Source organism: Anser anser, assembly GCF_964211835.1.
Source record: "Anser anser genome assembly, chromosome: 2".
In the NCBI taxonomy this organism is placed as follows: Eukaryota; Metazoa; Chordata; class Aves; order Anseriformes; family Anatidae; genus Anser; species Anser anser.
This window is the reverse complement of record NC_139721.1, coordinates 67,502,217-67,525,200: the sequence shown is the minus strand read 5'-3', so window position 1 is coordinate 67,525,200 and position 22,984 is coordinate 67,502,217. Positions and strand designations below refer to the sequence as shown.

Genomic DNA, 22,984 nt, shown 5'->3' with positions numbered 1-22,984 from the left:
AATCTTGAAGGAAGGGAATTCCTTGGGAAGATAATCCCATTTCTTATTTTTGCTCATATCCAGGGACAATTCTGGGAGGTAAAAGATAAAAGGCAAAACCTTGCATCTGCACGTGCCCACAGAGGGCAAGTACTGTCTGATATTTCAAGCTTTTCACAAGGTTCCCAGGCCAGCCTGTGTTTCAGATGGAAGTGGAGCAGAACAGAACAAGGACAGCTTATCCAGGAACCAAGAAAATGTCACCACCATGCTCAAATCCAGAGTGGCTAGGGATGCAACAGAGCCAGCGGCAACATTGGTGAAACTGATAGCTGAGGCTGACCATCCATAACTTAGCGGAAATTTCAGCTGAAATGACTTGATAGAGATGAAAGGTTAATGGCAGCCGTTTGCACAACAGCTGCTTCCAGAATTCTCCATCTCTCACCCAAGGTGGGTGGTCATGGGCACATAGTAAGCCAAATGAAGAAGTCTGAGTGGGACAAGTGTGAGAAAATCTGTTTCTTTCGAGCACTACCAAAGTGCAGGCAGCCCCTCAGCTTCTTCAGACACTATAGCAGAAGCTCAGCTGGAAACTTACTTCCCCCCCCCCCCCCCCACTGGCTCTTCCAGCTTTAAGCAATAATTAAAACCTTGAGCTGTCAAATATATTATGTGATTCTCTGTGGAACTGTGGTCTCACATTTGTGCATCAAATTTTATCATCAGAAGTTAGTTAGCCACCTTACACTTATATGTAAAGGAAGATCTCCTGGCCCTGATAACTCCTGGGCCTCAAACAATGTTTTGTTGTCTCTCTGAGCATTTGGAAGGAAGACATATGTTGGAAGCAGTGATGTTGGCTGTCTACTTCTTCATGAAACTTAAAGATTTGAAGCAGAAAACCCAAGGTGATCTGAAAAATCAAAAGCAATAGACATCTGTAGAAGACTCCACAAATGTAAGTAAGAATTACAAATCTGAAGTTTTCCAAATTAAAGTATTTTATTTAATTTATACCACTGAAAAAGGCAGTTGTGGGTACTGCAATCACTCTTGAAAGCAGAGAGGGTCACAGCAAGTCAGAGGGCAGCTTGTTCCCCTGGTCTGTGTCATGCCAGTCCTTGTTGTGGTATGTGATCCTAGATTGATTTTTGGGGGGCAAATTGTGATTCATTTGACTCTAATGGTTGACCTTCCTGTGAGAGAAGAAAAAAACAACATTCCCCCCTCCTACTTAATGCAAAATATTTACTTTCAAGAAATCTATCTTAATATGTGTTTCAGTAATCACTCATAAATTTATAAGGTTCTCTAACCCGTTTTTTTTTTTTTTTCCCTGCCATTATAAAGTACTGCGGCTTGGTTGCTAAACAATAACCAGTGCTGCTCACCTGCAGTTTAGAGTGCTTAAAATCACTCAGACCAGCTTTGTGAAGGCACTTCAGAATTACCAAAAGGGACAGGCAGGGAGGAGGATCTTTATAAATTTATAAAAGTGCAGTAATTAAAACTGCAGTTTGGGAACCCAGTCCCTATTCCCTCTTCATTTTATTTCTCTCTTTCCCTGAGTTATATGAGTTTCCCCTTGTTTTGCCTCAGTTGCATTAAAAAAAAAAACAAACATGAAATTCTGACTGAGTAATGAGATAAGGACAAAAACATTTTTCATCATTTTGATTGCCTCTTTTACTTTTGTAGTTTTCTTATTCCCATGGAAATGTGTGTGCCAAGGTAAACTTGTTCAATAGTATAATTTATAATTAAAATTTTTATAGATAGAACTAGGAGAACTAAAGTCAGTTGTAACAATACAAATGAGGACTGAATCTTATGTTATGTATGAATCATGCAATTAGTGAATTTCACTAAGGATAGTAATTGTTCATTGCTTCTGATCCAGAAGGTAATTTGAAATGCTCTAGAAAGTTGAATGAGAAGAATATTGTTTATCTTCAAAATCAAGTTCAAAGAACTTACTTTTAAGCAAATGACAGCATTCCCAAGGAGTTATCACACTACCGAATAAATGCTAAGTGGAACTAATCTTAAAACAGGCCAATGCAGAAGCTTGGTTGAAATAAAACTTGGAGTTTCTCAAGAGATGACTGGTTTAAAAAAAAAAAAAAAAAGGTTAAGGTGAGAAACAGCAAGAGTAGTGAAGGCCTAGGTCAATCACACCAAATGCTTACTTTTTCCACTTTAATATGTGCATTGCAGAAGCATGACCTAGTGCAGCTGAATCCCAACGACAGTCATGTAAATCTCATATTTGTCTTTCCTTTGGACAAAATGTTTATGCTGGTAATATATAGACCTGTGGAAGTGGTTTGTGTGCATAAGCAATTTGATTTTGTTTCCTCTATGAGGCTCTAACTTTGTAAACAGTGTGTGCTATGGACAAAATGAGTAAAATGATGTGGTAAAGCTGCCTGTCCCAAACCAATTTTAAAAATGTAAATAGCAGTTCAGCTTTGATGTCTAGAGCACTTAGGAGCTTAATTTAGCAGGACTCTAGAGTAGAAAGGTAATTTTATGAGAGAATAAAATGGCCAGAATCATTCCTCTCACTTTATCTTCTTCCAAAATTTGTAAAGCCATAAATCACCATGTCTTAGGGTATAAACCAAGTGCTAAACCAATTGAGCTGCCTTTAGAGAGGGCTTTTTAATCTTTCTCTGCAGCAGACAGTACTGGGCAATCTTGGAAGTAGAATACTTGATAGATAGCCTGTAGTTCTGTTTCAGAATAGCCATTCCCAGATTTCTTCCAGATTTGGTGTTTCTTTCTTCTCTTTTGACTGCCAAGATTATCAAGGCTATTTACCCCAACACACCAGTCATGGTCTTGTTTTTAAAACTTTCATTAAAGACAGATTTATCTGGACTTCTGTTAACCAGTTTAGAGGAAATTGTCCTTCTGGCAGCAATATCTCTTTGGGAGTCTGTCAGTCTTAATTCTTTCTGTAGCTGTTGAGACAAACCAGGAGTCAAAATATGTATTTAGGAACCTAAATAAATTTGACAGAGTTTCTGAGCATCACCAGCTTCTGCTCTGGTCAGTAATAGCTGATGCTCAGCATCTCTTTAGCTAGATCACTTTTTGGAGAAAGCTTTTAACTCTTATATATATCAAGGGATGGAAATCATTTCCTCATGCCAATGTTTGCAGAAAGGGATGCATAAAGTCACGTTTAGGAAAGAAATTTCATTTAGACATTTAACAGTTGTTACAGAAATAAAGTAAGAATTGTTCCTAACTTGTCACTAAGATGCTAGATTTAGAAGTAGAAGGCTCTTGCAACATGTTTCCTGATGCATTAAATTAGATCAACTTGTGATGAAAATTTCTCCTTTAAAAAAGCAAGATAGGAAACAATACAAAAAACAACACTTCCCTTTAAAACCTTTAAGCTACTAATGGATGGCACTGGTACTGGTTACTACTGGGAGTGGTAGCTGGGAGGTCCTGGGAGTGGAAATTTGAGATTGAAATTTGTCTCAATGAGATGAGGTCAACGATATGTACTTAACTAGTAGACCAAAAAGTGGAAATTGGATTCTTCTCTCTTTTAATGCTTGATGTTTACATTTAAATTGTCTAAATCTTTGTTGTTAATCTGAATCCAATACTTTAGAGATCTATTTGCCCACTTTAGAGATAACAAAAAACACCTAGAAGGGAAGTTAAGAAAATCTCTTGAATGTTTACTGAAATTTAGGTTGTTTTTATAAGCCATAGTAGCATGGACTATAATGATATGAACTTAGTAAATAGACCAGGTAGTGGAGACTTCTGATTACTTTAACTTCCACTTGTATCCTCTAACTCAGGCTTTGTATAAATATGATAGATAGAGGCTTACCTTCACCAGCTGACAAAGACATTGTCATAAGTCAGTTGGTTATGTAGTCCCTGACTATTAGACCTTATTTTGTGTAGACACAGCAATACCATTCCAATTTCTCTAGATATAGAAATTCTGATTTCCAGGGAAGTTTCTTTAATTTTCTTCTTGTATACACAGGTATATTCTGAGTTTATCTATTATATGAGAGCACAGATAATTTTCATAATGGTAGGTCATCTTTAGCACATTTATTAATAGCTGTGTTAAACTGATTATGCAAAAAGCAAGATTATATTGTACTTTAAAATTGCAAGAAAAAAGAAAAGGGTTTGGGTTGCTTTAAATCAATCTAAATGTGAATAATTGATTTTCAGAAGATTTCATTAAGAATACCTAATGTTAGATGACATCTATATTTTCAACTTTAGAATGTTATTTAAGAGCCACTTTTGAAAGTCCACATTTCAGCACCAAGATTGTTTGACTCTTAAAAATCTTGCTGAAGTGTGAGCCAGATACCTGGTCCTTTCTGGTCAAGAGTGTATTCAGTTCATCAATGGAATATGTCTCACTATCTTGTCCAGCCTTGTTACTACCAAAAGCAGAAAGACTTTGGCAATCTAGCCACAGAATTTTTGGTACTAATTCACTGTTCATCACATGATACAAACGGTTCCCAAAACTACCCTTTCCATTTTGATTCGAACAATATGTAACAATACATTTCATGCCTTGTGGTTGGAATATATTATGATATTTGTTAAATGTTAAAGGGTATTTGTCAATATAGGTGCCTACTTTGACAATCGGATTAGACTTTGTAATAAAGGATTCCTTTTCATCAGGGTCTTTAGATTTCCTACTGTCCTGAAGAACCATCAAACTAACCTTCTACTGTTTACCACCCCCTTCCTGTTCAGAAAATATCTTTCTCTGGAAAACTCATTCTTAATTTCTTGGTCCTTACCATAATTTGAAAAGATTACTCTGGAAACTCTTTCCTAGCATTTGGGCCTCCTTGCTGAGCTTCTCAAAGTGTTGTTTTTGTTTTTTTTTTTTTTTTTTCTGGTAGCAGGAAGCAGATTTGAAGCATTAGCATGTTTAGCCAATTGAGACAGTGTAATTATCAACTTGGAAGCACAGAGGTGATGCCTCCGCTTTGCTTCATAGCAGATGATGCAAAACTTTTGATGCACTTTAGACCAGCAACCCCTCAATAACAAAGAATGAAGTTTTCCTTCTATGGAGAAGTTCCAAGATGTGTTCTGACAACATGCGTTTATTCAGCCTGAAGGTGTCAGGATTAAGTTAGATTCAGAGCACACCATTTTCCTTTTAAATGAAGGTTTCTTCCTTTTAGGTTATGAAACAGTTGGGAGAAATGTTCTTAGAAATTGCCCTTGATTCACTTTCCCTAGGAGCAGTTCTGGAGAAACAGAATTATTTCTTCATGGTTGCTTCAGAATATTTGGGGGGAATTTCTTCTCGCTCTCAGGGATACGTTTTGTGAAGCCTTTCAAAAAGTGACTGCTAAAATATGTATAAATATACACATTCTATTTCAGGCTTTGTACTCAAGCAAATGTTTGAACAGTACAGATAATTCATTTTCTAATTACGTAACGGAGGTAGCGGCTTTAGACATGCTTCCCTTGCTATTTTTTGCTATATTAGCTTAATGTGAGGGAGTTTTTTGTTGTTATTTTTTATTTTCTAGTTTATTCTGATGTCTGCTTTGGGGTGGAGGAGACATTTTATTTTTTTCTGAGATAAAAAGGTAAGAAATTTTTGAAAGCAAAGGTGCTTGTTAATCATCTTCTTGTGGTAATTACCTTCTGTTTCCTATTCTACATCCACTCTCCCTTCTTTTGGGTTTGGACATTCTGGTCTGAAGAAGGTGGTTGTAGAGTTGTTCAGGATAGACCTTGATACCTGAGAGTCATTTGTACTCCCTTCCTCCAGACCATGGCACTGTTATTTAACCGATGTGAGAAGTAAGCAGCAGCTGTTTACAGATGGACTTTGGAAAGGAGGTGTAGGAGATTATGACAGACTGAATTAGCAATAAATAATTCTTCCCATAGAAAAGGACTTACAGTCATCTCAGTGAGTTACTAATTTGTTTACCTTCAGGTAAAATCATATCTCTACAGCCAGCCGATTTTTATACTGAAGTGTAAAAGAGCTGTCCTATGTGGCAATGTGATGGATAACTTCATTACACAACTTAAGAAGCTTTCTTCCCTTTCTTGTACCTTTTCACACTCTAGTTAATCACCTCACCCTGGTTAAGCCAACTGACTACTTCAGCACTAAAAGTATGCAAAATAAACATTTCACTGCACCAATGCCAGATAAAGGCAGTCTTTTCCATCTGGAAAACAGACTTGTTTAGATGATTCTGGCTGCTCCCTCTGATGTGTAGTTCTGTTGATGCCATTCCCAATCAAAGGATTGAGTCATGCTTTCAGCCTCTGTCCCATCTCCAATTTTTTTTCTTGATAAGAATACAGTGTAAGGATGGCTGTTCTGGAGTGTCCCTGACTATGACAGTGGCAGATGTTGACTGCTGAGGGAGTATGAACTGGAGGAGGACACAGAGATTTTTCTCAAGAATAATCTCTCAAATTCCATCATGTGTGGTTCAAGGACTTTCTAAGTCCAAGATGACAGAGTCCTGGTTACGGTCACTGGGGCTGATCCTGAGCTTCACCTGCAAACTGATGTCCTGCTTGCTCTTGACCTGTCCCCAGGGAGGTGCCCAATGCCCAGGGCTGCAGTTGCCTCCTGCTACTGTACCCCTGTCTAGAGGTGGTGGGACTGGCCCTGGCTGGTGAGGCCCTGACCTGCTGGCCCTGGGGAGCTGTGGGCTCCCAGGGGGCCCCCAGTCCTCACTGCTTCCTAACATCTGATGTTGGTTTGGATTCATATTTTCTCTGTGATTTTATCCTTGGAAAGTTGTGCCTTTTCTGGAGTAGTCCCTTAGCTTTCACAGCAGCCATGGCAGGGAGCTCCAGAGGTCAAATATAATCTGTGATTCATTTCCTTTAGAGAATTTTGAAGCTGAGAGCTGCCCACTTCAGCTGACATCTCCCAGTTTTTCTACTGAGAGACAGTGAACAGTTTTACCCTCTTTACCTTCTCCGTGACCCTCAATGATTTTATGGACATGTCATACTCTCTTTCAGTTCTCCCTGCTCCATTACATCTAATGTAAAATCATTGCAATGATTCTTACTCCTCTCTTTATATTTTCCATCTTTCCGAGGTCAGACTTGTGCATAGTATTCAGCATATAGGTTCAATTTATACAGTGATTTATACAGTGATATAACAAGATTTTTATATATATATATATATATATTATTTCTTGAAACTCTTTCACAATCATGGTTTTAAGTTTGTTGTTCAAAAAAAAACTAGGTGAAAATAGTTTTCTTCCCTGGGGAATCATGTACAAGTCTTTTGCAGAAATTGATGCAATTTTTAATAAAAAAATATTTTTTGAGAGGTTGTGCCTAAGCTCTGAGAACATCAGGCTTTCCAGTTTTTGAAGTCTTCACAGAGTATCTGTAAGACCTTATCTGCCCTTCCTATAAAGATATCAAGATGGATTCTCCTGTCACAAGACTTTGCTGGGCAAAGACACTGCACTTTCTTGTTGTAAGCAATGCTTATCACCTCTCCCTAAATTCAGGGATTCTGTTACCAAACAATAACAGCAGTGCTGAAGCACTGAGGTAGTTATTAAAAGACTATTTTTTGTTGTTGTTTTCAACCCAAATATTTTTCCTCAAAGCTCTTGCTTCACAGTTTGAAAAAGAAAGCCAATATGATATCACATTTTGTCACCATCAATCATTTGCTATGCAAACTGAGATACCTACAGGACTTCAGACAGTCAAGGCCTGACTGCACACGTGGCTTGTACAAACAATGAAAGATTTACAATGTGAGTAATAAGTGTTTTCAGGAAGAGATCAATTACGAATCAAAGTGTAAAAGAATATGGACAAAGAAAGAAAAAAAGGGCAAGTGTTGATCACAAAAGGAAACAGAGGGAACAGAGAACACATGTGGTAAAATGGTTTTATGAAACACTTTCATTTGAAAACTATACTTTCAACTCTTTTACCTGAAACTTGTGCTTGCTTTCTAAATTCTGAGAAGCTTTGAAAAATATTATTTTTTAAATAAATATAAAATCTGTAACAAGAGATCAAAGGTCCATCTACAGCTTGTTTCTGAGAGGTTCATAGAGACTTCTTATGCTATAATATAGTGACAAGGCAAGAATAAAATGATATTCTCCCAGGTTCCAACCATTCTCAGATCAGGACCTATGATAAAGGTAATATCTTTGTGTTTAGTGGCCTCTGATTATTTTTTTTCTTTTTCTTTCTGCATAAATCTTTATGATTCCTCTTTGAATTGCTCTGAATTTTAGCATTTGCAGCATCCTGCAGCAAGAATTTCCAATTTTTGTATATGCATAGTATGAAGTATTATTTTTTACTTGTTCTGAGCTTGCCACGTTACTTTCATGCTGTGATTTTTGTCTGCTGGCATTCATCAGAAAACTACGCTTAATGTCTAATAACGAAAGAATTGAGGCTACTGTATTAGGAGAAATCAGGATGATAATATATTTTCTGTCAATACAAGATAGGCCAGACTGAGGTCATGTTAAAAGAAAGGCCAGAAGCTGCCACTACCCATAAGACGGAAAATGTCATTCCTCTTTCTGTCAGAGTACTCCCCAGTGACTTCCCCTAGATCCGTTTCTGAAAGGATTTTCCATCTCCTTTGAAGACAATGTCAAATTTGGGTTAAAGATAGACCTCAGGTGTAAAAAAATAAAAGAGGTCTTACGTTCACAAATACAGGTTGGGTTGGCTATATAATTTGCCACTATCTTCTTGCCACTTGGAATGGCGAGTTGAGGGGAAAAATCCTCAGGCTTAAAATTGCCTCATATTTACTGTCTGATAATGCAACCAGAGAAGAAGCTGTATTTACAGTAGTTTCCTCCATGTTTCCCTGTTATTATGGGCACCTTGATAGTCATGATAAATTCTGACCAGGCTTCTGAGTGTAAAGTCTGCAGGGAAAGATACATACTTCTGATATTCAACCCATCAGAGGGCTGTGAACTAAGAATTTGAGACACCAGCCTCCAAGAAATAGATGTGTGTACCATCTATGACTTCAAGTCCATAATTTTATATAAACAGCAATAAGAAATAATACCATGAGAAATACTTTGCTAGCTGGGACAGAGATCTCTCACTCATTTTTTAAGCTTCTGCTGTAGCTAGAACTTAAAACTATTTTCCTGATAGTGATGTAGGATAATGTTTCACTCTGCTGAGCATATTGAAAAGAGATCTGCTCCCAAATCCTTGATGTCAACATTAAGACAACTTTCCTTTTGGAAAAATAACTGTCCAACTTGCAGTCAACAAATCAGGCACAATCATATTATGCTGTAAGTAAGTGATAAATGCCAACCCCTATAGGGTTCTAGGGAAAACCCAAGAAATCATGTAAAAAGGTTCTGTGCTATTACAAGAGCAGCTTGTTTATGACACTGACCACTGTCTACCAATCACATGCGTATCTGTAAGAATAATCTTTGAAAGTAATTATTTATTCTAATTTTTGTCAGCCATTTGTTGGTTTGTACACTGAAGAAATAAAGGTTTCTATTCTTAAGGACGTTTATTCCACGGAGATGTCCTTAGTGTCTCAATTGGTCTCCACCTGCTTTCAGAACACTGCAAATCTCCTGTAGGTTTTGCATCATATATGCCACACAGATCTCTTAGGATACTTTAGAGCATGTTAAATGCCTCTGTGTGCCATGTTGAGGCAACTGAATGCTACCCTTCCATCCCTTCCATCCTGCTTATTTTTGAGCTGTTGAGCTCAATTGTATGCCATCACATTGAGTTCTTCTGCTTCCCTTCACACAAGGAAAGGATGAAATTCCTTTTCTAGGTCATTAATTTCCCCTTAATTTTATTGGCTGTTTATTAATTTTCCTTTAATTTTATTGGTTATTTCCTTGTTTTCTTCAATGAGGAAATGGAGTTCACTATGTGTTCTTGCTTAGCATGCATTATTTTATTTATTGCTTATGTGTCCTCTCCAACAGAAATAATCCTGATCTTTAAAAGCTTTCTTTTCGCAAAAATCTGTTATTATATTTGCATTTATGTTATGTTAGCACAACTTTCAAATGAAAGCACAAAACTGGTCCTTAGTAATGTGTTAACTTGTTGTTTGTTGGTGTCCACAAGCCTTTAGGCTATGTAAGGTTCCTTTGGGAAGGACAAATACAGAGCTCTTGCCTGGAAGATCTTACAATCAGATTTGAAAACAGACATTAAAAAAGGTGTATAAATTATAGAAATGATAGAGGAAAAGAGTGCCAGGAAATAAAACGGTTTATGAACAACACAAACCCAACTAATCAAATTGATTATGGCATTGTTTCATTTTAAGGTATTATTTTAATCCAGAATTTTAAATTTATTTTAAAATTTAGTCTCCCAGATCCACAAATAATTAAAAAATATGTTAATGGGGCTGCCAACAATAACTCATTGTCTCCTGTGCTTGACTCCCAAATGATTACAGTTCACTTAGCACTCATGAAGGTGTACCAGCAGCTCAGATCATGCTGAATGTTTTACCTTCCAGTGTACATTAGCATGCCTTTGTTAACACGGAGTATTAACTGCAGCCAGGCTGTGCAGTTGTCTATCTTTTTAAGTGCCTCTGGAATTCCACACAATTCTGTCAGGTTTTCAGTAACCTAAATTATTTTGACATCTGTGAATATGCCACCTTGGACTTTACCTTTTTCCAAATAATTAATAGATGCATTCATTAATCATTTTCCTTTTTAAAAAGAGTTCCCGTATTAGCTCTATTGTTTACATGAGGAGAACAGTACAGAATAGTGACAGAGCCAAAGAGGTAACCTGTTTCCTGTGTCATTGCATATAAAAACAACCATCAGCTGGTAGTTTTGAAATCAGAATTTATTGCTAATCAGATTTAAAGTTAATTTGTTACTCTAGGTTCACCTTAAAGAGAAGGAAGTCACAGGCTCTAGTTATTCTGGGCCAATGGAGGATATTAACTCCAAAGAGAAGTTGTCTGTCATGAGAAAATGATGATTGTAGCTCTTCCGTTTGAGAGCAAAGGTGTCCACAGGTCCCAAATGCAGGAATGTATTTCAGGTGTTTGAGATATTATGTCTCAGAGAGAAAAGACAAATTAGGTCTGCGCAGAGGAAAAGCAGTGTCTTAAAAATACACCTAGGAGTAGATCCTATAGCCCATTGACAGGAGCAGGGAGTGCATCCAAAATAAAAGAATGCCTGATATGTGTATTAGTTTTCAGTCTGAGAAAAATGTGGCTGGAGATAGATTTCATTGCAATATTCAGATCTAGAAATACAAAGAAAGTACGTTGATCTTCCCTTCAGAGTTAAGACAGGTACATCTTAGCCAAATATAGCTAGAAAAAGAGTCCAGTTACAGTAGCTTCTTTTACATAACCAAATAGCAGAGAATCTCTATTTTGGAAATAGCAACATTTTGATTCAAATGGTAGTATTGTACATTATCTCATGGGGCTTTTAGTGCTTACTGGGATTTTCAAAAGCTGAAGGCTTCTTTGTTCCCAAACAAATTAGGCAATTTTTAAAAATTCACTAGGCATCTATTTACCTGTTTCTGTGTCCAAATAATGGTAGTCATACTCATTTGTGAACATGAAGCTTTGATTTATAAATTCTTTACAAGATTTAGAAATTTTACTTGGACCCTTTGGTAGATCACAAGGCAGTGATTGAATATAGTCTTTTGTGCCACACCAGATAATTTCAGTTTATGTGAGTAAATGAAACTGAGGGAAAATGGGAAAATTCTCTCTGAATAGAATAAAGATTAATTAGTGGATTTCCCAAAGACAGTAGATACAAGTTACTTCTAAGGCAATTTATTCTTCTTAGGAATTAAAATGACTTTCTTATAGACACTTCCCATTTGGAAAGACAAAGATTCAGAGCACAGATGGTTGTAATATAGTTGGCACATCAGTTACTACCAGCTTTTTGTCACTTCTAATTCCTGTATTTTGTTTTCTGCCCTGGAAGTCTTCCCAGGTATAAACAACAATTTACGCAGCTTTGTTGGCAGCAGCTGATATTGTTTCAGTTCTGAATTTCACATTACTAAAAAGACCCTGGGAGAAATTTAGTGAACAGCAAAAATAATCTAGATGGAAACAATGGGAGACAAAATTGGTTTATGGGGAAGGAGTACAAAAGTGAGACATGCATTGCTTTGTCAAGAAGTGACTGCAGAGGAAAGGTGATAAGAAAGAGCACATTATGTTAGCAGTATGCAGTGGCTGAAGGTTTTTTAATTTCAGGAAATTCATGTTGGTTTAAGAAGGTTCAATTGAGAATAATAAAAAGAGAATAAAATTCATGTGTAAAAAAATATTGTAGCATCAAGGCTTTAGGTTGTGAGGCATTTTAGCAAATGGCTTCTGCTGGGCCAGTTACAATTAAGCATTTAAGTTAGGAGAGTCCTTAACTGTTAGTTTCCTCTTGAAAAGAAAGCACATGTGCTGGACCAGACTGTGGGTGGGATTCATGTTTAGATTCAGATAACAAAAAAAAGTATCTATTGATAGCCAAGGTGCTCACATGTGAGCTAATATCTAAACTCCTGTCAGAGTCAGTGGGGCTCTCTGACTTGATTCAGTTGCCTAACTGTAGACATCAAGTGTCGTAAGAGTTGCTGTGGGCATTATCTTTATCCAAAAGATCTGGCAGATCTAGCATAGGTTGTAGGGAAGACTCATGACCCTCTGGGGCAGCAGCTGGTGGCCAGGCAGAATGAAGCAGTAGGAACCTGCCTTGTGGCTCCAGATATGGTTGTCTGTGTGGGCTGAATCTCCATTGACTTCAGAGGGAGTTGAGCACCTTCCAGTCCCCTGACTCATGTGTAAACACCTACTATAAACACTGGAAGTTATGCTACATGATCCAAAGTCAAATCCTGCCCTAGCTCTGTTTTTTTTTTTTTTGTTTTGTTTTGTTTTTTAGTCTATTATCTCTATGATAAGGTAATGGCTGTAGTTAAATAATAAAGTCATCTATAAATTATAAACAACAGAATGAAGTAACCTCAGAAATAAAGGATCTGGAAATTAATTCTGATCTGTGATTACACTGTCTTTTCTGTTATAATGCTCTTAGAACATCATGATAGAATATCAGTGTTTAATTAAATGAAATCTTAACGGTTTTAAAAATTATTTGTCTTTCTGACTTCTTTTGTGAAATCTTCACTGATAGTAAAAATCTAAGCAAAAATATTCCAAATCCTTTCCTATTACCATCTCTGTTTACTTTCATAATGTTACAAGTTTCTAGATTCTAAATAACTTAATTATTTAGCGTTATCTGAATAATATGTAATAAAAAGAGACAAATCATCATGTTTTTTTCAGTAGCAAGTGCATCATACCTGAGTAAAAGATCTGACTTTTCCATTAGAGATGACATGGCATGCTCAGAGTACTCACACTCAAAAGAAATGAAGATTATTTTTAACAGTTTGATGAACAATTAAATACAGAAATGGTTCAGCAAATCTTTCCAATACATTTTCTCTTTTGTATCTAGTTCACATTATAAATACATAGCACACAATTTTAACTTTAAAAATATGATATTTTAAATATCAAAATTTGTGTGTCTCAGAGCTCATTAAGTGCTATGCTTATGTCAAATGATCTTTCACTGCCACTAGTTTTCATGGGAAAAGTAAGTTTTACTAAGATTTTGAAACCTGCTGTGAAAACAAAAACAAAAAACCAAACAACTAAATAAAAGAAAAACCCAGCAGTAAAACCGTAACTCATTTGTTTATTTCAAACATCCAAATGCATTTCACTGAAATGTGATTTGATTTATTTTACAATCTACCTCACACACAATGAAATCAATTAACTATTCTGTGTTAGGACTAAATCCTTTTCACTAACTCAGGAACAGCCACTCTAAAACAGCATTATCAGAAAAAGCCTGGCTTGCTTCTCAGCCTTAGCAGCTGTTCATAAAACCACAGTTCAAAAAGATGACAAAACCAAGATAAACTATAATTCACAATGTAAAAACAAAACAAAAAAATCAAGCCTGAAAACAATGTTTTATTGTCTGAAACAGAAAGAATTGACATGTTGTTAATATTCTGTATTGTGCGTTGCTCCTGCCGTTATCTTCAATAAAGGATGACAGTGTTACAAACTTCTGGAAGAGGTCGAGCACTGTCACTTTTATCAAATATGGTATCAGCATTTTTCTTTAGTGGTTTTGTAACAATGTTAACTGTTCTATGGTCTCTTTGGAAGAGAGTTGACTGGTTGTTCTGTACCACCATTTTGATTCTTGCAGTGAATTTTGAGGGAGCTCTAAGGAAACTCGTTAACACACACAAAATAAGGATTTTAGTCTGTATAAAATAAAGGATATCTGCCTTTGAATGTGTTTTGTTATTGGGGTGCCTTCTTTGGCAGTATTTCACATTTCCAAGCACTGAATGACTGCCCAGGTTGAATTTCTTTAACTCTGCAGTTACCCAGAACAATTACTTAGGACTGGAAAATGAAGGATGAATAATACACCTGTACTTCACACACTTGATTCTGGTGGATAACAATCTATCTGAAGCTCTCCATCAAGCTGCATTTGATAGTACTGTTTAATGTAACTTGCTTAGCACTTAAAGATATTAAGGTGAAAAACTCCTATATTAAATAACTTAAGCTGCAAATTTTATCTGCGTAACAACCATCAGCAAAGAAACCTCGTGAAGGAGAGAGAAATTATCCATATGTCTTAGCTACGTATAATAGCTGCAGATATATGACCTGGATTTCTGTGATTAGGTAGCTGTCTTAATGTAATTCATGTACAGTATGTGTCAGGGGTTGTTTTGCACAAAGATCTTTACTGCTGGTTTCACACAGCAACAAGATTATGCAGCTTAGTGCATAGTAGAAACAGAGAAAAAAGGAGTATGGATTTTCTTTTCTGATCTGTAGGTTAGAAGAACTCATCAGAATAACAGGTACCTAAATGAAAGACCCTGTGATATATATTTCAGGAATATAAATGAATGTTGAATCTCAGCAGATACTTGAGGAAAAGTCCTCACAGTGCAAACTAAAGATGTTAGTGACTGCTGATTTTTTTTTTTATTGAATGATTCAATGTATGTAATTGATTATTGCATTCTTTTATGTTTATATGCAGAGCCAAGAAAATGTTATAATTTTGTTACTAGATTGTAAGAAAAAATAACTTTAAAAGTACTGGACTGATATGTGTGATTTGGGTTACTAATGTTTCTTAAAAGAGGAAACAGGAGCAGATGCAATCTGCCAAATAAATTTGTATTTTGTGCCAATGTACTGAAGAAATCTCTAATGACTCAGTTAAAATGTAAGAGAGCTTGTTTTACAGTGATTGTACCTATTAGGGGAACATAGTAGATTCGATTGGAAATAAGATACCCAAAGCACTGGTGTATCTAAGTTTGAAGACAGGCTTGTGATATGATGACTCCCTAAAGTCTTCATTTAGGTTAGTAGGAGCTGAACAACTAACAGCTTGAGTGGAATGGGATGGGATGGGTTAAACTGCCTTTCATCTCAAAGATATTCAGCAAGTAAGAGCTGGGGAAGCAATGATGAAGGCAGCAAGGAGGGAGAAATAAAGTGCAGTGGAAGTTTAACGCTTCTGTTGATAGAACACCGCCCAGTTATTGATCACAAAGTTACAGATTTATTGGAGACACTTAGATGGAATTTTGGTGTCCTTTATGGCAAGAAAGCATGCCTTTTTTTTTTTTTTTTTTTCTTTTTAGACTACGTATGTGCAGTCTTAGATCTTAAACCTAGTACTCTATCAAAGTATTACTGAATTCAGGATCCTTCAGGTAAGTAAGGATATGATTGATTTCTTCTTCTTCCCAAAATATCCATAAAAACAGCAATACCAATCTTCACATTTTAAACAAAGAAATTGAAATTAGAAAGCATAAAACTAGATACGACAATTGCAGTGGTAAACAGAGTAGAAAAGAAAGCTTTGTTCTTTCAATCAATAGTCCTCCCTGTACCTTTTGTGCATGCTTCAGTAGTTCTCTCTCCTTTCTTCTCTGTTAAACCACTTTGTAGGATTAAGACAGATGAATGATTAGAGCTAAAATCTGAACTCCATTGGGATCAGGTCAAAACTTTTCTAATCTCTTCCTACTCCTTCGCTGGTAATATTTTGTGTGTTTTCCCTTGAAATACTCCAGGACAGGGCTCCAGCTCCTGTCTGCCATAGCTCTATGTGCATCAAGTACTCTGGAGAACCCACCTTAGCACATTGACCTGAATTATGCCCTCATATAGTTGCTTATTCTCACTGGAATTACAGTAGGATTATATTTATTCTAGCTCGAAATAGCTGAATTTATGCTGAGCACTGGCCTTTGAGTCTAGAAAGCTGCAAATGTTCATTAGTAGGGCATAATTTGGTTTCAGGCTACAGTCTGTGATTTTACTGTTCTTTTTCTTTATTATTTTATTTATTTTTTCTTTCCACAGCTAGAGTAATTTGAAAAGGTCTTCATGCAAATAGAAAACATTCTATGTAAACACTTTCCAAAGGTGAGCACAAAGGGAACATCTTGCAGCATGTATTAGTTAAGTCATAGAAACACTGGTCATCCAGCTCCATATTCTGCTACCCCTTCTTGTGCATAAAACATCTTCCTCCATAGATAATTTCACTGATTTCAAATAAGTAATTATGTTTATTAATATAATTATGTTAGCACAAGAGCTCTCTCTAGTGGAGCCAATGATGCTTTACTGGTTATGTTGCTCAGATACTGAAAAATAGTAGAAATACTTAATCCTGTTGACTCACAAATACAGCTCATGCAAGAATGGCATTACAATCGAGCAGCATATGAGGAATGTTTTGTGTGTGAAATACTAAAATAAAAATAATTTACAAAAGGCACTGGAATGAAATCTTTATATCTCACATGTATCTTTGCCCTCAACAGTTTGATTTTTGGATGGTCTTCATGGGCTGTTCAAGAAGAATATGAGATTGCTCCTGAGCATCCAGTTGTATTTTTCAAGTCTTTTCCTCAGCTATTGTCTGAGATGTGGTGGCTAGAACTGGACAAAATGCAGAATGTGTTGTTGCTGTGTATGCTCCATCAGAGAACCTAGATATTGTATTACACATGTGACTCCCATCCTGCTCCTTAATGACCAGCCTAAGCCCCACAGTTGTGCCAGGTGCAGCAGCTTTCCAGAGAATGTTGAAGTAGAGAAGTTCAGGAGATGAATGGTCCATCCAAACAGCCTTTTCTCTCAACCGTGTAACTGGTTTTTACATTCTGAAGAAAGCAGACATTGAGAGAAAAATCTTTGAGATGTATGCAACGTAATAACTCTTTTTGCATTAATCAAAGGTTGGTGATGTTGACTTTCTGGTAGACTCCTATTGGGGGTGAATAAGGAGAAGGAAAGATTCAAGATAGAACTCTTGGAGAGTGCAAAGTGCAAGTATTAATTTACATTGCATGCATTGCATGCCCTCCCCACCCTGACCTCCTCTTTTTTTTCTTTTTTTTTTTTTTTTAAAGTTTTCAGATTTTGATATTTTTGGTTTTCACAGCAGCAGCTATTTTTCCCTTAAAATTTGAGAGGCCCCTTGCATGTTGGTAAAGAGACAGACTAGTTCTATGAAAACAACATTACTTGCGTTGGACATCAGTGAGGCTGACTAGTAAAAATAGCACATTTCCATGATGGCAAAAGGTTAACAAGGAAGTGCCAAGCATTGAATACAATGGTCAGTGTTGTTTTAACAGATTTGTTAATATACTGGAGAGGCTGGCAAATAGTAGGATGACAAAATTTATAGCAGACTGTTGTTTGGATTAATTGCTATCAAGAATGATTATGAAAAACTAGGGAAGCCATGAGGTGTAGAGCTGTTGAGGAAATTGAGGTAAACCACACTGGGAGTAATCAGAGGACTCTTATACCCTGGTTATTCCATTTTTTTCCTTTCAGATCAGGTAAGAAAATTACTGGATCCTAAAAGTGGAACAATTCTAAATGGGAACAGTTAAAAACAGTTCCTCTGAAGTGAAAAGGAAATGTCTAAGGAGGTCGATGCTGAAGGCAGAAAATGTGGAAGGGCCTTCTGGCTTCTTTGTGGTTTACACAGTGCCACCAGAAGTGACAGATGTTTCACAAGAAATTTGCAGTTTGGAAACCTGTCCTAAATGTAAGTAATTATGATTCTTAAAAGAGGCCCTTTTGTTTTGTTATAATTTGTTATATTTTGTTTTGTTTGTAAGGTAGCAAAAAGACCATCCATCTTTAGATGGTTTTTAGACCATCCAAAGTAGTATCCACTTTCAGAGGATATAGGAGCCTCCTGTGATCTGGATCTCTCCTTTTTTTTTTATATATATTTTTATTTTTTTCCAGAAAGCCAACCTTTTGAAAGAGAAGCTTGTATTTTCCTTCCTCATTGCTTCTACTACATCCTCCTCATGTGCTTGCTCCATGAAGGGACTTCAGCTGAAACAGCCATATAATAATGGCAAGCAGTTTTTCTGAGGGGCCTGGGGAGGCATTGCTGGTGAGTCATTGAAAGATTCCTCATGTTTAGCTCCTAATAAAGGAGAGAAATGTGCATCTCCAGGAGATCAGATCATGCTCTTTTAAAAATGGCATCTAAAGTAGATCATGTGAATCATGACCTAAAAAAGCCTTTTTTATACTCAGTTTGAGTATGAAAGGAATATGAAAGGAAAAGTGACTGGACAGTCTGCTACTATCTTCAAGACCAAGACAAAAGTTTTCTTTCCTTTTGTGTGTGATAGGACAAACTATTTCAAGAAAAAATTGACTTAAATGTGTTACTATGGGTCTAAATAGGAAACAATGTGGGGAGCTGAAGAAATGTAATGTAGGGGCTAAGCTGGCTTGAAGGAACATTGCTACCAGTCAGAAGAGAAGTGTGGCCTGTGTATCTACTGAGTTTGAATTTGGCAAGGCTGGCAGGTAGAAAGCTGTACTTTTTTCTCTAAGACTGAAAATGCTGATATGGCATTCACTTGAAGCTGAAACTTAAGTAATTCAACTTGCTATTTTTACACATTTGCTTCTTAAAATAGGTGTTCTTTTCAGCTTTAATTTAGTATGTTGGCATATGAAGAAAAACAAACTTCCTTCATTCCTTCCTTCTTTTCTTCTTTTTCTCCTTTGATTTGTGCAATACAGAATCGCCATTCCTGACAGTGACAGATAAATTTCAAATTCTGGGCTGAACAGTTAGTGTCTCAAGTGTTTTATTCATGGGCACCATATGCAAAATGTGAATAGCTTTTCCTGTTGTGGAAAAGTAATGTTATGTTCAGAACTGCCAAAGTTACTTGAATTTGACTTAGCTGTTTTTTTCAGGTGAACCTAGAAATAAATGAAAAATTGAAAAAGCAACTACATGTTAAATACACAGCATACCTGTAGTTTTAATTCTTTTATTTCAAAAATATTCAAATGCATTCACAGTATTTTTGATTGAAAGAATTTGTAATTGGATTTCCAAACATACTGCTTTCATCTTTGGCAGTACAATGTGCACTTTGATAATAACATGGCTATGTCATTAGAAAGAAGTCCATTTACTGGTTTAAGCATAAAATGAGATACAGGAGAAGACAATAAAATGCTTTCTAACATAATGCATCTTATTTTTTATTGTATTCAATAGAGGCATGATGAATAAGTAATCTTATAAGTGCATCAGAAGTACACCTTGGCCGATCTCTTAGAAGTGTTGAGATTTCACTGCTTTTGAGATTATTCATAATATCGCTTTAATTTCTAATAAAGTGCATGGAACTTTATAATGGATCAAAATGTGTGTCTACAAGCTGCTTAGATCATCTGCTGGAGAAGGCAAACTTCAAATCTACAAAAGTAATGCAAGACAGGAGGAAAGGAAATTAAGTGAAGATGAAAAGTAACACCTTCAAAATGACTTTTTTTTTTTAAATATGAAGACCTTAAATAATAATTTCCTTATTTTCACTTATTCACACTCTTTTACTGATAGTTCAGCCATGTATCTATAAGCTATTCTGGGCATTAGTTACATTTTCCTCTACGTTTAATGTTATCTCATGCAAATTAAATCTCCAGTGCACTGATCTAGTCCAAGTAGTAAACGTCACTGTTTGAATTATTTTATTCATCCATTCCTTTTTATTTTTTTATTTTTATTTTTTTTTTCTGTAGCATTTATGCAATTACCAGTGCTAGTGGGATTCTCCCCTCCTTCCCCCCATGAAATCAGAAAAAATTAAATCCAAGGAAATGCAATAAGGTTTACAATATTTCTAGCCTTTTTTTTTTTTTTTTCCCCCTTAGGAGAAAAAGAGCTTTATTTTATTTGCTTTTAAGACATACACAATTTAAAATTTAGTATCAGAACATAAGTAATTTTCCTGATAATAATTCTTATTATATTCATAGGAAATTCATGAAATAGTGATTTTGCAACCTCAAAGACAATAACAAAAGCAGTAGATTAGTTCTTTGTCAAAAGGTGTGCAGCTCTATCTCTGGACTCACCGCTTTTCATGCATGCAGGTCTGCCTACTCAGTAATAAAGACACTCTTATGACTGATTTCACATGTCATTTGTTTTGACTTTTGTTATGCATAGGGAGAAAAGGATACCATTGAATTGGCCATTGTGTCTTTCTGAAAGTACTTTATAGGAAAAAGTATTGCAAAATCTTGCAATTGTTCTAGTTCTTGAAAATGTGTAATGGTATTAATGTTTTTTTTTTTTTTTAATGTTAATAATATATTTTCCCTAAAACTGATGAAACATTGCAATTAATTGGCGATTCATTTTGCATATTCAGTCTTCATATTTTGAAGCTCGCTTAATGTTCAAAATTGCACCAACCGAAACACAAGCCTTTTGAAAGCTTTTTGCTTTCTTTTGAGAAGATTTCTTTTGACACCTTAATAAATCAGACAGGGATTTATTATACTGTTGGTTGCCAAATATAGTCTCTGACAGCTCTTTTTTATTAACTAAAAGGCTAGCTATGAATCTGGTTTTAGAATATAAAAATACAATGCATAACGTATTGCAAGAATTTTAAGTGGAAAATATCAGCTACTATAATGGCTCATTAATAATAATTTATTACTCATACCCAAAATACATCATGGTTGGATTTCAATGCCCTCATCCTAGTTGTTGCTATAGAGAGTCGAGCACTGTACAAACAGAGAGCAAGTGCTTTCCAAAATATAGCCCTTCTGAAGAAATCAAAGATACAATAGTTTTCAAGTCTAATGCAAGGAATACTTTTTAACAAAAAATATTTATATAAAAATGAAACGTGTAATTCCAATGTTCTCAGATAATCTTTGCTTTCCATGTTGAAACTGTTTTCATTTAGAAAATAGTCAAAACTGAATAAAAGAGAGATTCAGGTCATTAAAACCAGAGCAGCAGAATATGACAATTAACCTAGAGTTTAAAAAAACACTTCAGTAAACTACATTTTTAACTTATCTTATAAAATAAACATATTTATTATCCTTTCTGTTTTGTTTTCTCAATGAAAATAATGTCAGTAACTGACAACAGTGGTATTGATCTTGCAAACACTTGAGCACATATTTAACTCTTTTCTTTCAAAAGTTTTAGCAGTCTGACCCTGATGTTGAAGTTAAACTTATGTGACTAGAGACCTTTTCAGTTCAGGAACTATGTAAAGCTGATGTAGAATGCAAGGAAAGAGAAATAATCTGTAAGTAAATCATCATTTCTTTTTTAGCTTTAATTTTTCCTATGCATATATATATATATGCCCTCAATATATGTATTTTATATATATATACATATAATAGTTTGTGGTAGGAACAGATTGAATAATGTAGCACTGTTTCCTTTTCCCAGAGTTAAAGAGAACACATCCTGTAATCACCTGTTCTGCTTTGTTCCTTGGTGTATTAGATCTATGGAGCATGTACTGGGAGGGTATATTTTATTTTTTCCTTCACCAGATTCCACGGCAGATGACCTTACATATAGAAATACTTCTGTCATTTTTAAAAAATATATCCCTCATAATTTGCTAGACTAAATCAATTTTGCTAACAGAACTGGCCTAGATGTTTAGGTAGGCCAGAGTATAAATACCAATGTGCTGTGGTAAAAGTTGCAATCTACAAACAAGAAGGTTAAATTTCTCTACCAATGACAAAAACAATAAAATAAACCCCCAAGTCATCAGATTCCCCAAACCTGCATGAAAGTATCCTGAAAGAATGAGCAAAGAAATTCTATGCTCTCAACCATATTTGTTTTCAATAAATCTTAGAAAATTAAGGGAAAATCCAGGACAAAAAAGTGCCACTCGTGTTACACTGAAACTCCGAGAATGCTTGTGAAAATGCCTGGGAAATGATAAGCTGTATTTCTTGCCATGGTACATTAAAAGAACACCTAGTGGAGGAACTTGTTCATAAAGAAACAAAAATTTCCAACTAAAATTCCAACTAAAATTTTGGTAAAAACCAAAGTTTTTACTCTTTGGTAATGATAAATTTGGTTGATATGATGAATTAGTAGATGTGACTTGTTTAGTCATTTGAAAAGTATTTGAGTGTATACAACACGCAGTTCTAAACAAACAACAAAAAAAACGAAACCAACCAAACCAAACAAAAAAAAACCACTACATAAAATCCCCTATTGCTATGCCATGTCAATAAAACATGTTAAATAGATTAAAATCTAGCTAGCTGACAGGTAACACAGGTAGCTGTCAATGGTGAGACATCATTGAGCACAGCAGTTTCTCACGAAGTTCTGCAGGGACAAATATTGCCTTATTCTTAAATTTTTATTCCCCGGGGCTGTGTGTGAGCAATGCTGGTGGGGCTTTTGGATAGTATTTTGAGTTCCCCTCCACTAAGTTACATATCATTATGGTACAGTAGTGTACA

The 22,984-nt window shown here is 35.7% G+C and overlaps 1 long non-coding RNA gene across 2 annotated transcripts; it reads left to right on the top strand.

Moving 5' to 3' along the window:
* On the top strand, positions 1–21,567 carry LOC310894723. 2 transcript variants are annotated; one of them, XR_014580114.1, is made up of 5 exons: positions 1–940; positions 15,787–15,858; positions 16,517–16,579; positions 18,008–18,224; positions 18,431–21,567. It is a non-coding gene; the product is annotated as an uncharacterized lncRNA (long non-coding RNA). The 2 variants fall into 2 exon arrangements; XR_014580113.1 differs by lacking the exons at positions 15,787–15,858; positions 16,517–16,579.
* The last annotated feature ends 1,417 nt before the right edge of the window (positions 21,568–22,984 follow it).